The sequence below is a fragment of the Solanum dulcamara genome, chromosome 2, assembly GCF_947179165.1.
Source record: "Solanum dulcamara chromosome 2, daSolDulc1.2, whole genome shotgun sequence".
NCBI classification, from domain to species: domain Eukaryota; kingdom Viridiplantae; phylum Streptophyta; class Magnoliopsida; order Solanales; family Solanaceae; genus Solanum; species Solanum dulcamara.
Genome location: NC_077238.1, coordinates 17,063,899 through 17,080,855, shown reverse-complemented (window position 1 = coordinate 17,080,855; position 16,957 = coordinate 17,063,899). Strand labels below are relative to the sequence as shown.

The 16,957-nt window shown below is 33.4% G+C and overlaps 1 long non-coding RNA gene across 1 annotated transcript; it reads left to right on the top strand.

The window, feature by feature from the left end:
• Positions 1 to 3,143: 3,143 nt before the first annotated feature.
• LOC129875715 (uncharacterized) lies at positions 3,144 to 16,052 on the top strand. The gene is made up of 3 exons (XR_008763218.1): positions 3,144 to 3,401; positions 3,483 to 3,568; positions 15,803 to 16,052. It is a non-coding gene; the product is annotated as an uncharacterized LOC129875715 (long non-coding RNA).
• Positions 16,053 to 16,957: the final 905 nt, after the last annotated feature.

Here is a 16,957-nt window from a genome sequence, read left to right as displayed (position 1 = left end):
TGACTTGGAGGAAGAAGTATATATGGAGATTCCACCTGGTTCTAAATATGAATCTGTACATGAAGGTAAAGTGTGTAAATTGCAGAGATCGTTGTACTGGCTTAAAAAATTACCCAGAGCATGGTTTGAAAGGTTTATCTCAGCAATGAAGTTGGTTGGTTATAGGCAAAGTAATTCTGACCACACTTTATTTATTAAAAATGAAAGAGAAAATGTTACAACATTAATAGTGTATGTAGATGATATGGTCTTGACTGCTAATGATGTTGAAGAAATGAAGAGACTACAAAAGTATTTGGCCACCATGTTTGAAATGAAAGAGCTAGGACAATTACAATATTTTTTGGGTATTGAAGTATCACGATCAAATCTGGGAGTTTCTTTGTGCCAACAGAAGTATGTGTTGGATTTATTGACTGAAACGGGAATGTTAACATACAAACCAGCTGAAACACCAATGGAAATGAATCATTCACTTAAAATTTCTTCTGGCAAAATTTTGGTAGACATAGGTCGCTATCAACGGCTAGTGGAAAAGTTGATCTATCTAACACATACTAGGCCGGATATTGCATATGCTGTAAGCATGGTAAGTCAATTTATGCATGCTCCAACTGAGGAACACATAAGAGCACTTTATAGAATCTTGAGATATCTTAAAGGTGCCCTTAGAAAAGGTTTATTGTACTCAAAGAATGAAGCCGCCACCATTGGAGGTTACACCGATGTTGATTGGGCAGGAGATCAATCAACTAGAAAATCCAATTTAGGATATTTCATGTTTGTTGAAGGAAATATAGTCACCTGGAGAAGCAAGAAACAGAAGGTTGTTGCTCGGTCAAGTGCGGAAGCAGAGTTTTGAGGTATGGCACATGGCTTATGTGAACTGTTATGGATTAAAGGAGTGCTACATGATCTTGGAATTGAATGTTCAAGGCCTATAGGATTGTTCTATGATAACAAAGTTGCTATCCAAATTGCTCAAAATTGAGTATAACATGATCGCACTAAACATGTTGAAATTGACCGTCATTTTATCAAAAGAGAAGTTGGACTAAAAGATTATTCAGTTTCCATTTGTCAAGTCAGAAATCCAACTTGCAGACATTCTTACAAAGGCGGTCTCAGGAAGGATATTTCACGGAGTTATTGATAAGTTGTGCATTAGAGATATCTATGCACCAACTTGAGGGGGAGTGTTAGCATGATTGTAAGAATATCAACATGATTATAGTAAATCATGATTATAGGGATCCATAATAAGTGTAGGGATTCATAATTAGAGAATATATCTTGTTACCTTTTAATAATTATTTGTTTCCTAGAATAGGTAGAAGTCTTATATATATATATACCTCATGATAGAAATAATATGAAAGAACTCTATTAGAAAAATTATTCTTACAGTGCAACACATACGAAAAGAGAGAAAACAACTTACATCATGGGATTGAGACTTTGTTGATCGTTGTTCTAATTATTGGAAATTGCTTCTCTGAGATTTTGTGATTGAATCTGCAGGAAAGTGAAGTCCAACTATCAAAAGCTTGAATTTGTTTTATGACATGTATTATAAACACAGTTTAGATCATTTTTCACATTTTAAAAAAAATAAAGATAGCCAAAAGTAAGAGATACCGGTTCTGCAACAGAAATTTTTGTCTTGGAGGAGTAAATTTTTTTTGTTTTGTTTGAACAATTTTTGCAGATCAATCTGGAGAAGCCAGTATTCTTCCTCGTCTATGAAATTCTTACATACACATGAAAAAAGCAAGTTTACAAACAACTTTATAGTGAAAAAATTCTGTAAACAAATATGAAAAAGGAAAGGGATACAGATAAATTGAAAAAAAAAAATTATACTTCAAAAACTCTACAAATTACCATCATTGAACTCTACAAATTAGTCAAAACTAAGGAAGTAAGAAGTAAACTTTATCAATAACAATGTAAAATTAAAAATATAATAAAGTGAAAATCTGACAAATCAAATTCACTGAACAAAGGATACTGTTGAGATGTCTGTCGAAGAATTGGTTCGTGACTTTTCGATTCAAAATTTGAGGAATTAAGAAGCAAATTTTATCAACCATAAAAGAGCAAACTGCATAAAAGGAATTATTTCGGTGAATTTCAATTTATTGAGAAAGAAAACTGCTTCTTAAAACTTAAATAACAAAACGTTTGTTTTTAAAATTTAAAAACTGATTTTAGCGCTTCGAAGAAAAGTGATTTTTTTTATGCCTTTGCCTCTATCTTGAAAGTGGAAAACGTGAGTAGAGGGTAATTGGGTATTAACCGTCTAAGGGACGTGTAGATAGTTATATAAACATAAAAATTGAAGAAGTGTTATTTGAATTTATATATAAAAAAGTAACTAACACAAATTTTCATGTATTTTCTAATTTATAAAATTAAATTTACTAATCTACCTATTTAAATTTAAATTTGTTGGTTTAAAACTGTCCAATATACATACACTCACTTCTGCGGTCTTTAAAAATTTTAATCTTAAAAAATAAGGAAAACAAAAAACAAAAGCATACTCCAACTTGTGCACAATCTCTGAATTTATCCTATTGCCTTTTATTGACCTAAAATACCTTATATTTGTTTATATAACAAAGAATAAAAATAAATTAAATTGACAGCTTTTAAAATAACGTGTTATAATTTAAAACAATTTTTAAAATTAACGTGATATAACTTAAAGAGTTATTGTTAATAATATTATTATTATTATTTTATTAAACGATAAAAATTGAATACTCTATCAAAAATATTTGTTTTAATTTTTTTTTTAAAAAGTAGTTAATTATTACCTAGCTTAACTAATGTGTCCTAAAAACTAACACATGTCTTTATTCTACACTGCCACATGACATGTTCCTAAGCTAGACTTTCTTCCTTTTAATTATAATATTATATATATAGATAATGGGCAGTGACATATTTTATTTTATTTTTTGGAAAATTAAGGATAAGGAAAAATGGGGAGGAAATTACTAGATAAAAACCTCATCAATAAAAGATAGTCATCCGATTTAGCTACTAAGATTCTCCGACAGTTAGTGGCATATTTTATTAATAAGATTGGGCAGAAAAAACAAATAACAAACTGGTCTAGCCAATAAACCAAAAAAAACAATACTAACAGAAAGCAGAGAGAAAGCCTAGTCCAACAACTGGACCCAACCCTATAATTTCTACTTTATCGGTTGTTGATTTCAGGAGTTGGACCGAAAATCTTCTCCAAATGCCACGTGAACTTTCAAAAATATTTTCTAAGTGTTGTCTTCTAAACTACCGCCTCCTCCATATGTTTCTCTGGATGATCTTCCTGCTAGGATCTGATGATGGTTGTAGCATTAACCTCTTCATCAAGCCTTCACCATTCCAAAGTATGTTACCATCTCCTTTTTCTCCTTGATTTCTTTGTCTTTTGGTTGTTTGAACCCATTTCGTGATGGTGATTTCTATAGGATGTTGGGGTGAATCCATTTCTAAATGGAACTAGAAAAGGGTGTCGTTTGAAGTATGTCAATCCCTATGTAAGTCTCCTTCCAAGGTAATCCTGATTTTCTTCTATACTTTATTAGTTGGTTATGGTGTGGAAGACGTGCTTGCACTCCTTCATTTGGATTTTTTTTCATACTTCGAGCTTCAAGTTTTAATTGGACATCGCAATCTATTGCTTTTCGTGAAGTTGCTTTTTCATAGCTAGAATAGAATAGACTAGCTAGGATGATCACAATCAGAATGTGTAGTTATGGCATACTTTGTAAATATGTTGGCCGTCTTCTTTATTCATTATGTACATTCATATTTTCTTGTATTATTGCTGCTTTATTTTGCGTGTTCTTACTCTGATTGATGAAATTAGTGCCTTGACTACATTCAGTCATCTTATTTATCCTCTTCCACTCAAGCAATCTATGAATCCCTTGCGAGTACCATTCCAGTTGAATCTTCTTCAATTCCCCATCAATGAGACTACTAATAGCTTCGCCTCCGTCAGTCCCTTTGGTAATTGACTTCTCTAAATATTACACTCCTCAACACATTCGTTACCACTGGACACCCAATATTTAGTTATTTCTCCTACTCAAGCAACTACTTCTTTAACTCATCATCTGTAAATCTAAATACTTCCCAAGTGCACTCACCACATGTCACCTTCATCTTACTCTAGTTCACTATCCTCTTCATCCCGTCCATCACCTCTTATAACTGAACTCATTCTGATTCTTCGAAGCTATCAAATACAAGGAATGCAGTTATGCTATGACTTTTGAAATGACAATCCTATTTAAAAAATTTGAACCTCATGTGCTAGGCCGAAAATAGGTATATCAGATTAAATAAAATTGAGTTGGGGTCCATTTAAAGGTACAAAGACCGAAAATAGGTATTACTACTCCTCATATTGTTCTAGCTACACATATGCATCCACCTATGTCGCAACCTCAACCACCAGTCAACCAAGAACCCATCTCAGTTCATTCGCTATACTCTCCGCACTATTATCTTGCATCATCTCCATCACAGGCTTCTCCCATTTCACTTGGTAGTGGCTCACATGATGCACAAGTTCAAGGTCTTGGCATTCTGATTGGTGGTGATGTTCTTGATTCTTCAGGTGACTCTAATTCTAACAGTGCTACTTCATTGGATTTAGTCACACCCATTCATAATCATCCAATGGTTACATAGGTGCAAACAAAAAATCTTAAGCCCAAATATATCTAGTACTTCTCTGTCTTCTCTAGCCTTGCGCTCGAACCTACATGTTATACTTAGGCTATTAAATTTTTTAAATGAAGATTTCTATGTCCCTAGAATATAATGTGCTTATAGTAACTGGTACATAAATGTTGGTTACACCTCATCAAGCTACAAATGTAATTGGTTATAAATGAGTTTTCAAGACAAAGAAAAGTCCAAATTGCTCCATTGAATGACATAAGACCAGACTAGTTGTCAAGGTTTTCCATTAATGCTTTGGAATTAACTTTGATGATACTTTCAGTTCTGTTTCCTAATCTACAACTATTCGACTATTTATTTTTATTGCCGTGTAATAGGGATAGATTGTTAATAAACTTGATATCTCTAATGCGTTCTTGCATGGTAAGCTATAGGAGGATGTATACATGGTTCAACCGACAGATTTTGTTGATCCTAATCAACCTAATTACATATGCAAGCTAGAGACGTTTGTTTATTTCCTAAACAAGATCCTCGAGTCTAGAATATATATTTGACTGATGCTTTGCATGTGCTTAGTTTCCAAGGCTCCAAAATAGATTCCTCACTCTTTTTTAGAAGCATGGGCACCGAAAAAATTATTTTGTCTAATCTATGTTGATGACATTATAATCTTGGGCACGTCTATGCATCTAGTTTCTTCATTCCTTCAATAGTTAGAAAGATATTTTTGTCACGATTCGATCTATGGCCTAGTAGTAACACGACTATTAGAATTTCAAAGGACTCCAACCAAGCCTCTTAGCATAACATTCATGAGAATACATAAGGTACATGAAGTAAACCAACAAGATCAAAGATACATAAGCAAAATCTCAAATGGAATCATAGGTCTCAAAATGAGAAAGCTAAAATATAGACTCTTTATTATCTAACATGCCTCTAATAACTCGATGGGGGGCATAAGACAAGCTCCTAGCTCACCCATATAGACAATATAAGAGAAATGAAGCAATAACTGTTAAAATAGGAAGTAAGTGTCATGTCCTCGAACTGTGACAACTCACCAACAGTAAGGAGCTAATAGCAAACTCTAGCGACGAGCGGGAGGAGGATGAACGTGATCGTCTATCCCTACATTATGATTAAATGTAGACAAAAAGTATGTGTTAGTACATGACATGCACTAAATATGTGAGAATATGCATGAATGATAAACATATGACATAATCAATATGAACCGTAGGATGCAAGACCAATATCTTTAAAACATGAATAAAGTCATGAAAACATTACAATATTTATCTCATTGGTCAATGCATCAAAATATTATAATCATCATAAGAACTCATAGCTCAACTGAAACTGTATGGGATAGGACTTTTAACCGACATATAAGATCATGTGAGCTAATACATAGAATTCGATGACTCTTGCATTGAGACATGGGAGGCTACCTTGCCAGGGCATACTCTATTAATACTCATCTAACTAGGCTGTGTGGATCCACTAGCTTCACTATATAGGCATATGTAAATCTACGCAGACAATGTAGTTTGTTACTAAAGGTTGTTACTAGGATTTTCTAGGGTAACTAACTGCGCTACCAAACCGAACCTCATCTAAAAGTCCTCTCGGTGCTTGGTCTTTACCCCAACGAAACTCATAAAACTTGATCATAACATCATAGAAAAAGATAATAATGAATATCAATCCATATTTATAAGATAACATAAGAGTAGCTCATCTAACATCATCATAGTAACATCATAGGATTAGCTCATCTATCATATAACTAATGAAATGTGGATGAAGGCCTTCTATCATTATATATCTTTGATCATAAACATCTTTAAGGACTTAAATTTCCCTATCATTAACTTTTCTTGAAACATCATAGAATCATCATTCATAAACTTCTTTGCATAAATCATATTAAACACATTCATAAAGCTTGCATAGAATATAACTTAAAAATCATGATCATATCTCATAAATCATACTTGAAACTAGAATATAGCACGGGTCATTAAAATTTAACTTGAAATCATGAAATATAATGTGAATTATGCATATTAGGCTAATAGCATTGAAAAATATCATAATTGAGAAGATCCAATAAAAATCATGCAATTAGGGCTTTTACTTGAAGAAATCATAAGAGAATTGAGAAGAAATCTTTGGAATTCCATGGGTGAAAGGAACCCATGGATGAAGTCTCACATACCTTGACCTTGATGAGTCCTAAATTGAAAAGAATGGACGCTTGACCTTGAAGGAATTCTTTGAATTGCTTGAGGAAGAAGAAGACCTTAGAGAGAAAACATAGGAGAGAGGGTTTTGGATTTTGGGAATTATGGAGAGAATAGGAGAGTTAGAAGACTTTAGGATAGTTAATAGGTAAGAATCTAGTCCCAAACATCGTCCACATTCATTAATGAAATATTGAAAAAAGACCAAAATAACGTTTACTTAAAACTGAATTCGAAACCAAAATGGCCCATCACCACGGCCCATGAATGTCAATACGGGCCGTGGTCCCCATTGTGGAGTTGGTATTCAACTTCTGAAAAGGGGCCTTGCCCACCACGGACTGTGAAAGGCAAAATAGCCCATGGTGGTCGTCCGTACTTATGGACTTAACTAAGATCTGGGGAGGTTTCCACTACAGAACCCAACACATTCCATGAAGGGCAATATGACCCATGGTGGTGAGGCGTGGTCCCTGCCTTAGAAAGATTTTTGAGGGTCTTAGGGGATGGGTCACCACAGACCATAGTCCTTGTTGTGGACCCTTCCCTGTAGGTTTTAAGTTTCTAAATCACCACTACAGTGGCATACCATGAGCTGTGGTGATGAATATGATCCGTGATGGCTTCGTGGTTATCACCTGGTGTCAAAACTGAATTTTTCTGAGAAATTCATCTTTTGATCTTCGTTTTTTATCTTTCCAACTTTTGGGGTCTTATAATATATCCTCCTTGGGAACATTCATCCTCAAATGAGACTCAAGCTAGCATGAATAGAATAGGAAAGGAACTTAACAGCCCAACATGAATGCCAAACATCTCAAAAATGCATAAAACATGAAATCTTTAATCTCAAGATAAAACATGACTTTAAAATTCATTTCATGAACATGAATGCATATCAAACCATGAGAATAACTAAAACACATAATTTGAGCTTGTTGGATCATGAAGGAACTAAATACCTTAACTAAGCACAGAAGGAAAGAGATGAGGATATCGGGACATCATATAGGCTTCGGCTTCCCATGTAGCACCCTCAACATCTTGGTTGACACTTTAAATAAAGCTATTTCCTTGTCCTAAACTTTCTAACTTCTCGATCCAAGATCTCAATTGGAACCTTCTCATATGAAAGAATCTCTTTAACTTTAATGTTTTCCAATGAAACAATGGAACTAGGATCACCAATAAACTTTTTCAATAAAGACATATGGAACACCAGATGCGCCGATGTCAAATTAAAAGGCAAATCCAACTCATAAGTCATCTTACCAATCCACCTCAAAATCTGATATGGCCCTATATAGCGGGGACTTAGTTTTCTCTTCTTACCAAAATGAATCACACCCTTCATGGGTGAAATTTTCAAGTAAACCCAATCGTTAAATTCAAATTCAAGTTCCCTTTACTTCACATTTGAATAGAACTTTTATCGGCTTTGAGCCATTTTTAATCTTTCTCTAATGAGCCTAACCTTTTTCATGTCCTCAAACATTAACTCAGGTTTTATTAAAGCAACTTATCCAACCTCAAACCAACCGATAGGGGATCTACACCGCTTATCGCACAAAGCCTCAAATAGAACCATCTCAATGCTAGAATAGTAACTGTTATTGTAAGAAAACTCTATCAATGATTAGGTTGGTGATGGCGCAAGCAAAATTGCTAATCACCTATTGGGGTGATGCTTTGCTCACTTCTGCATTTGTACTTAATCGTGTCCCTTCAAAATCAGTTACGACTATGCCATAAGTTATGGACTAAATGAAAGCCCGATTTGAGCATTTTGAAGCCTTGTAATTGTGCTAGTTTTATTCATAAGCCTTCTCCAATATGAAAAACTAGGTCCAAGGGGAAGAAAATATATCTTTATAAGATATTCTAAACAATCTAAGGGTTATGTGTTCATAGGTGAATAAAATAATGGCATTGTAACTGAAGTTGAGTCACATGATGTTATATTTATATACTTATCTCTTTATGAAACTATGGACCAGACCGTTTTCGCTGCCGAAGCTCAAATGAATTTGAGTAGGAGTCATTTTAATGATAATGGATCAGTTCCCATTTCCACACATACACCATTTGATAATTATATTGATATTGTTGGTTCGAGTGGGAGTAACTTATCAATTGATAAATCAATTTGTCAATCTCAACCTCGATGAACAAGTCATCTACAAATTTCCCATCGTCAGTTTGAGATCAAAGGGAAAGCATTTATAGTTACTCTGAATAATGATGAGCCAAGAAATATAAATGAGGCTCTCACATACCTCGCTAAAGAAAAATGGTTAAAAGCAATGGATGAGGAGATGGAGTCAATAAAATCTAACAAAGTATGGAAATTGGTTAATCTACCAATAGGCCAAAAAGCAATTGGAAATAAATGGATTCTCAAAATCAAGCGTAAGGTATATGGTACTATCAAAAGATTCAAAGCTCGCCTAGTAGCTATGGGGTACACACAACAGGAAGAAATTGATTATGAAGAAACTTTTTTACCTGTTGTACGCTTTACTTCAACAAGATTAATTTTGTCTATAGTGACTAAGTTGGGTCTTGAATTGTATCAAATGGATGTGAAAATCTCATTTCTCAATGGAGAACTAGAAGAAGAAATCTATATGGAACAACCTGTAGGTTTTGTGAAAAAAGACAATGAAAATTAAGTATGTCGACTTCAAATATCGATTTATGACCTTAACAATCTTCTAGACAATGGTACTTACATTTCTATAATGCAATCATATTGTATGAATTTGTTATGATTCATGAAACCCATTGTGTGTACATCAAAAGATTCAAAGATAAGTTTGTGATCTTATCATTATACTTAGACGACATACTAATAGCTGCAAGTGACATTGATTTTATAAAAGAAATAAAAGAGTGGTTATCATCTACTTTTGAGATGAAAGATATAGGTGAAGCAGTATACATTCTTGGAGTTAAGATTTCAAGAGATCATTCGAAGAGATTGTTATCTCTTTCACAACAATTTTGCATTAAGAAAGTTCTTGAAAGCTTTAATATGCAAGACTGCAAACCCATAAACACTCCAATTTCTAAAAGTGAAGCTTTGAACTGAATGATGTGCCCCCAGACTCCATGTAATAAGGAAAAAATGAGAAAAATTCCTTATGACAATGCAGTAAGAAGTCTTATGTATGCTGTGATGTATACAAGGCCGGATATTTGTTATGCCTCAGGATTAGTTAGCATATTTCAATCTGATCCAGGACCACAATATTGAAAAGCAGTTAAAAGGATATTGATTGAGGTATCTCAAAGGTACAGTCGATTATTCCTCATGTTATCAAGTAAATGATTTGCAACTCAAAGGCTACAATGATACTGATTTGGGAGGAGATTTAGATGAAAGAAAATCTTGTCTACTATGGAAGCTGAATTCATAGTACTTTCATCTATTGTGCAAGAAGCTTTTTTACTTAAGCGTTTTCTGATTCACTTGGGTGTGTATAACAATATTGTTGAGCCTATCATAATTAGTTATGATAGTTAGGCTGCAATAGCCTACACAAAAGATCTAAAGTACCATGAAAAGATGAAATATATTGATATAAAATATAATTTTATATAAGACATGATAGCACAAAAAAAAGTGAACGTGAAATACATATCTATGCATCAAATGATAGCAGATCCCTTAACAAAATTCATAGAATGTGATGCTTATGAGAGACTTATGAAGTCATTGGTTTTGTGTAGATGCTAGTGTATTTATATTTGTCTTTCCCAAACATGTTCATGTAAATTCACATTATTGACGTTAATTGTTGATTTATATCTAATTTTCATTCTTATCGATTCATATACATATATCATTTTTTATGTCGTGTACATAAAAAATTGAGGATAAAAAGTATGTCAAACAGATAAAAAGATTGGCCTATTCGCACAGATAATCGCCTCTATTGTCTAAGTGACAAGTAGAGATGAGACAATTATAAATTAGTTATTATTAAAAATTGTGATAATAGAGAGATGGAAGTTTATAATCAGAATGTTGTTTGTTAGTGTGTGTTTAATCATGTGTGATTAAAAGTGAGTTAGTCTGTTTCTAATGCTAGATGCGAGTTCTGAAGAATAAAATGATGAGTAGATTTGTGAATTCAAAGTTAGACATGAGTTGTCTTAGCTATCATTTGCACAGTATTTATTAATGAAAGACTTACGCTCAATGAGAAAGGAGTTAGTACTGTGATACATGTTTTATACCATGTATGCATAGAGTGACCCATAAGGGCGATACAAGTTTAGTCTCTACTTGCTATCGTGTGAAGCCCTGAATATTATAAGTAATTTTCACACTATGCCCTCATGACTTTAATTAGTTTCTTGAGGTTTAATTTGGTGCTTCCTATCTTAGTATGCTACCAAGAGATCATGCTTGATTCGATCTAACGGGACATTTCTAGAAAAGTATATCACGTTGAGATTAAGAGATTCATAAGATGAGAAAGATCATTAGATATTATCACATCAATTGTGTTTATTGATGCCCTTTATGTTTGCCTATGAGACAAGTACATAATGATGAACTCAAAATTAAGAAAAAAAGATGATGAGAAATATGAATGTTATAAATGATCTAGGGTACTGCATACTATAATCTACTCTAGTTTCATTGATTGAGATGTTATATATTCCTAACAGAAGTATAGCAATAAAGCTCTCAAAGTATGCATCTAGTTATAATGTATGAAAGTTACAGAATAGGAATGAGAGTTGATCTGCTATGCTGAGTGGGAGATGAAGGAGATTGGACGGGTCACCCATGTGGGTCAACCTGGATCCATGAGAGATTAAAGATATATAATTATGTATTATATATTTTCATAAATATAAAGGGAAAATATACAACTATTTGAATAGTTGTGTCCATTTAGGATTATAAAAGGGTTCTCACATGAGAAACCAACGCATGTTTTCATTATATCTGAAAACCAAAAAGAACAGACACTTCTTCTGCTTCTTCTCCTTCTTCCTTCTCCATTTTCTGAAAAGTTTCATTGAAGATTCTTTGAAGATTTCTTCTTTGAAGAATGTGGAACGAATTTGTAACAATGTACAATTTTAGACTGTGACCTTATATGGTGTAGTTCATCTTTGTATGTGATTATACTTTTTGACTAGTGAAACGAATTCAATGATCTTGCAAACTAAGTGTTTGAATAAATTCTTCAGTTCCAGATAAGGTTATCTTCGTGTCTGCATCATTTTCTTAAAGAAACCAATTGACAGATGTTTGGACTAAGCCTTTGACTCAAGGTGAAGAAACCACCTTCTATTTGCTAGAGGAGTATTAGAGTATACTAGTTCTTGTCGACTACTATCTAAATGTATTCTCTATCCTTGTACATTTAGGACTTGTAACCCTAATATCTCTTCATGTATGACGACCACATCTATATATATTCCACATATTATGAATGCAATAGAATTTGAGGTTTTCTACTACATCATCTTCTCAACAAACTATTAAAGTTGATAGTGGGTGACTTCACGTGGGATAAGAAGAAAAAAAGAGATCAACCTTATGCATCTTAAATTCCAATTGGACTCCTTAATCTTCTCGAAAGCACTATGCATAGTCAGTCTAGGGCATCGTTCTAGCTACTCCTTTTCTTCTTCCTCAAGAGCTTGAGAATGGCTCGCAAAAGGGAGTGAGCTGTGCTTCAACCAATACTGATCACTTACTAACAAAGTTATTCCTTTTTCTTCACAACGCTTCTCTCTGAATCTTGTATTCTTTTTAGTTTTATGAGGTGCATGTATCTGTGCTTTGAGTGTATTGCAACAAATGTTAATATATTCATGCTTCGAATTGATGTGTGTATCTGATCTAAATTATGATTGGCATTCTTTCATCATATACTACTCACCGATTTCAATTTGTTTGTCTTATTTTTTTTAATGCATTTAAAAAAATATTTCTTTCCTTTTTGATAATTATTTAATTCTTACATTCCAATGACTTATTTAAATAAACAAGATTAAAGGACATTTGATATATATTTAATTTAAGACCAGAAAATTTAAAAGAATTTCTTAGAAAACAAATTTAGTGTCAAATCAAAAATTCAGATAAATAAATTAAAACGGAGCGAGGGTGACGTATTAATTTAATCGAGATATTCAGTATCCCATACCACAATGTTACTCTAATATCTACCATTGTGCCTTAGCAATGTGGTTCCTTTAAGCTACTGCTAATAATGTCCTATCCCATAAGCTTGGAAAGGAATATAATTGACTTGTGCGGAGGGTAGGGGAATGAGGTTGGTAAGACTGAATCAAAGCTTGGATGCATATCATGTCATGTGACTATTATAGACCTATAATAATAGCAATAATAGTTCAGAGATATTCTTCTCTCTTTTTCTTAAGAATAATGATAAATAATTCAGGAAAAAGGTTAGAACTTATAAAGTAATAAAGTGTTTAATTGAATGATTCTGAAGGTCATTTTTTGTAATTTTTAAAAATGATCATTTTACCTCTTTCGGTAGTTTTTCTGAGTCACGTTTTATAAGTATTCAAAGTCGAATTTGTGAAATTCTGTTAAAAATAATTGAGAATTTAGAAAAAGTCGAGTTTTAGAAGCTTAAGTTGCTTAAAAGTGGTATTTGGGGTCATTCGGACTTTCGAATCTCAGAATGGAATTCCATCGATTTCATTAGCTCTGATGTGAAATTTGGTCTAGGAGAGATGACGGAATCAGATTTAGAGCTATATCATGGATTTGAGGCCTTGAGTTGAGAATTTTTGAAATTTTGATCAATATTCAGAGTTCGGATGCTCAAAATTAAATTCTCACGACTCCGTTGATTTTGGGGGATGATTTTAGGCCGAGGGAGAGTTTCAGTGTATTTTTAGGAAGCTCTGAGGGTGTTTTGGTCTTTTTGAGGCTTATAGTTAGTTTGGTTGCGACTTATTGGATTTCGGGTCAATGAGACCTCGAATTCGAATTCTGAAAGTTCCATTGAGTCCAGAATATTAAATTTAGTATGATAGCATATATGGTTTGTGTTTACAAGATTTTGAACTAATCCCGAGGGTCTATTCTAAGACTTTTTGTGACTTGGTGAAATTTTGGGTTGCTGAAATCTAGTGCCTCTGCTTTAGCGAAAAGGGTGTCGTTTTAGACACCTCCGCTTTAGTGGAGACCTTTCGCAAAAGCGAAGGTTTGGTAATTTTGCGGGTTTCGCAAAAGTGACGCTCATGTCACTAAAGCGAAAGTTGCAAAAGCGAATCTTGTGTCACTGAAGCAACATCTGAGGGGTGGGTGGGTGGGGTGTTAGCTAGGATTTATGTTATTTCTTTTATTTTTGAGTTCTTGTGCTAGGGATAGGTGAATTGGAAGAGAAATTTTGCGTAGAATCAGTTGGGTAAGTTATTTTAACTTGTATCCTTCATAATCTTATGATTATTCCTTTATTTTAACAACAAATTAGGGATTTTGAATTAAGGAAATGGTGGTTTCAACAAGAACTTGGTATTTTGAAAATTTTAGGTTTATCGACTGATTTCAACCCCATTTTTTGAAATGGTTTTTGTCGTTCATTTCCAAATGCTTTGGGTAACACATTTATGCAAAAATTTCCAGATTTCAAATTCCATTTTTGGAATCATTTTTTCAAGTCATTGTGATCCTTTTATCCAAATTTCATAATTTTGGTGTTGTTAGCTTTGTAATTTGATTGTGAATCACTATTCGGATAGATTGTAGTATTTCAGATTTGAATCAGAATGGAAAGGCTTAAATACTTGATTGACCAGATATCGACTAAGGTAAGTGAACTTCTGAAATCCCGCAAATTTTGTAGATTACTAGAACTTGCTTTCACATACGTATTGGGGTGAAATGGGAATAAATTTTGGGATGATAATCATATAAATTGTGCCTAATGAAAGTCAGGGTATTTAAAAAGACTTGTGTGTTATGATTTGACTAGAAAGATGAACTCATTGACTTGAAATTGACATGAACTTGATGAAATGCTATGAAGCCCAAAATGTGATTATGAATTGATGAAATTGTCATTTCCTCATTGTTGATCATGGGAATTAATTAGATATACTTGATCACTGATGGATTCTAAATGTGATAAAAGGAGTGTTGAAATAGAGACTTGATGACTTATAAAATGTAAATGATGTACTTGTTGATGTTGATATATTATTGATAGTGTGGTGTTAATTGCATTAATATGAATTGCGTTGTTACTGTGAGCACTATCATTTTATCATTATCTGTGTGGACATGCTTATTTACATTGGTTCTGGATCACTGTGATGAGACTAATTTATACTTATGCCAATGGAAATGATTCCAACGGATTGATACTTATGACGATGAGAAATGATTTCGGCGGATTCATGTTGAAAGGAAAATATGGATCGGGCAACACGTCCGTGGCGTATATATGGTCCTTGTGAGGCCCCCATGGGTTCCGATCTGTTATACATCGGATGTGTATCATTAGGACAAATATGTATCATCCTACGTGACATCATATTACATTGCATTGCATCTTATTTGTCATCGTGAAATTGTGTATACACCCCTATGTTCTGAGATTGATCTATTTGAGACTGGTATGGCTTGTTCGGTGATGATGATGAGTATTATTGATCTATTTTCTATATGAACTGTGTAGAGTAAATTGGGCTGAGTTTTGTGCAGATTATAGTCGAGGAGGTTTGGTTGGGATGAAAGGGGTTTCCGTATCTGTTAGATTTATGTGATTTTCTTAGTTGGCTTGCTGAGCACCATGTCGTTTGCTACTCACTCCTTGCTATCTACACCTGTTTAGGTCCCGATCTCGGACAATGACTTACTTCCAATTCTTTTCATCCGAGGCGAGATAAAAGAGACTGAGAGGTAGTTGTTCATCGCCGGTGACCCCTTGGTTCTTTTTTGTTATACTTTGTTCTATTCGAGTGACAAAGATATTGCGACTTGCATTTACTTCCATTTCTATTAATTTAGAGGATTGTACATGTGACAACCAGTCATTTGGGAGTGTTTTAGTTGACTAAACCTTCTGCTTTTATTATTATTTATCTATTTAAACTGTTCCTACTTTATTTTCTACAAATGTTGAGTTTTAGGTTGACTTGTTTGGTGAAAAAGAATAAGTGTCATCACACCTGAATTCGGATCGTGACATGGGCGATTGAAATAGAAAGGTAAAAGATATATATAGTAATCTCACAAAAGGATGTGGTGAATGGTAAAGATTACTCATCCCTTAATAGTTGTTTCAAGATTACAAATTCTACTTTCAAATTGAAGTAGTTTTGTGAAGGGAGCTTGAAAAAATTCAATCAATGTTCTACACATGAATTTGATAAAAATCACCCGTCAACTAAAACTTTCGAGTCTAAGCATACTATACTTGAACTTGGAATAATTGATCCAATGAATTTTCAAAATACAAATTCTTGAATTTAGGGGTCTTTTGGTAATTGGTTTGGATGCGAGTTATGTATATATCAAATCATGCATAAGTAATACCTTGTTTGGACGTAGTTGGTTAGGAGGTACGTTATTCATGTATAAAATAGATATGATATGTGGTTTCCAATTTAGAAATTCAAACAACTAATGCATGTAAAAGTTATGAGAAAATTTATATATAATTTTATAGTGATCAAATTAAAAATGACAAAATTAATACATATATAACTAATAAATAAATAACTCAATTCGACATAATTAATATCTGAATAAAATAATATATAAAATTTTTGATAACTACTCTAACTAGCTACCAATAGACCACTTGTAAAATTGAGTGGAGTCTCTTTCATCAATTAAAAATGGAATCCATCATAATCATTGGCCTGCCACTTGAACTTTGAATATATGCCTCGTGGCTCCCACCTTTTGGGGGCCAAAACTTTGCATATCCAAATTAAATTCCAAAACGCTTCTGCCTTCCTCTCTTGTTCCTTTGTTTACTTTC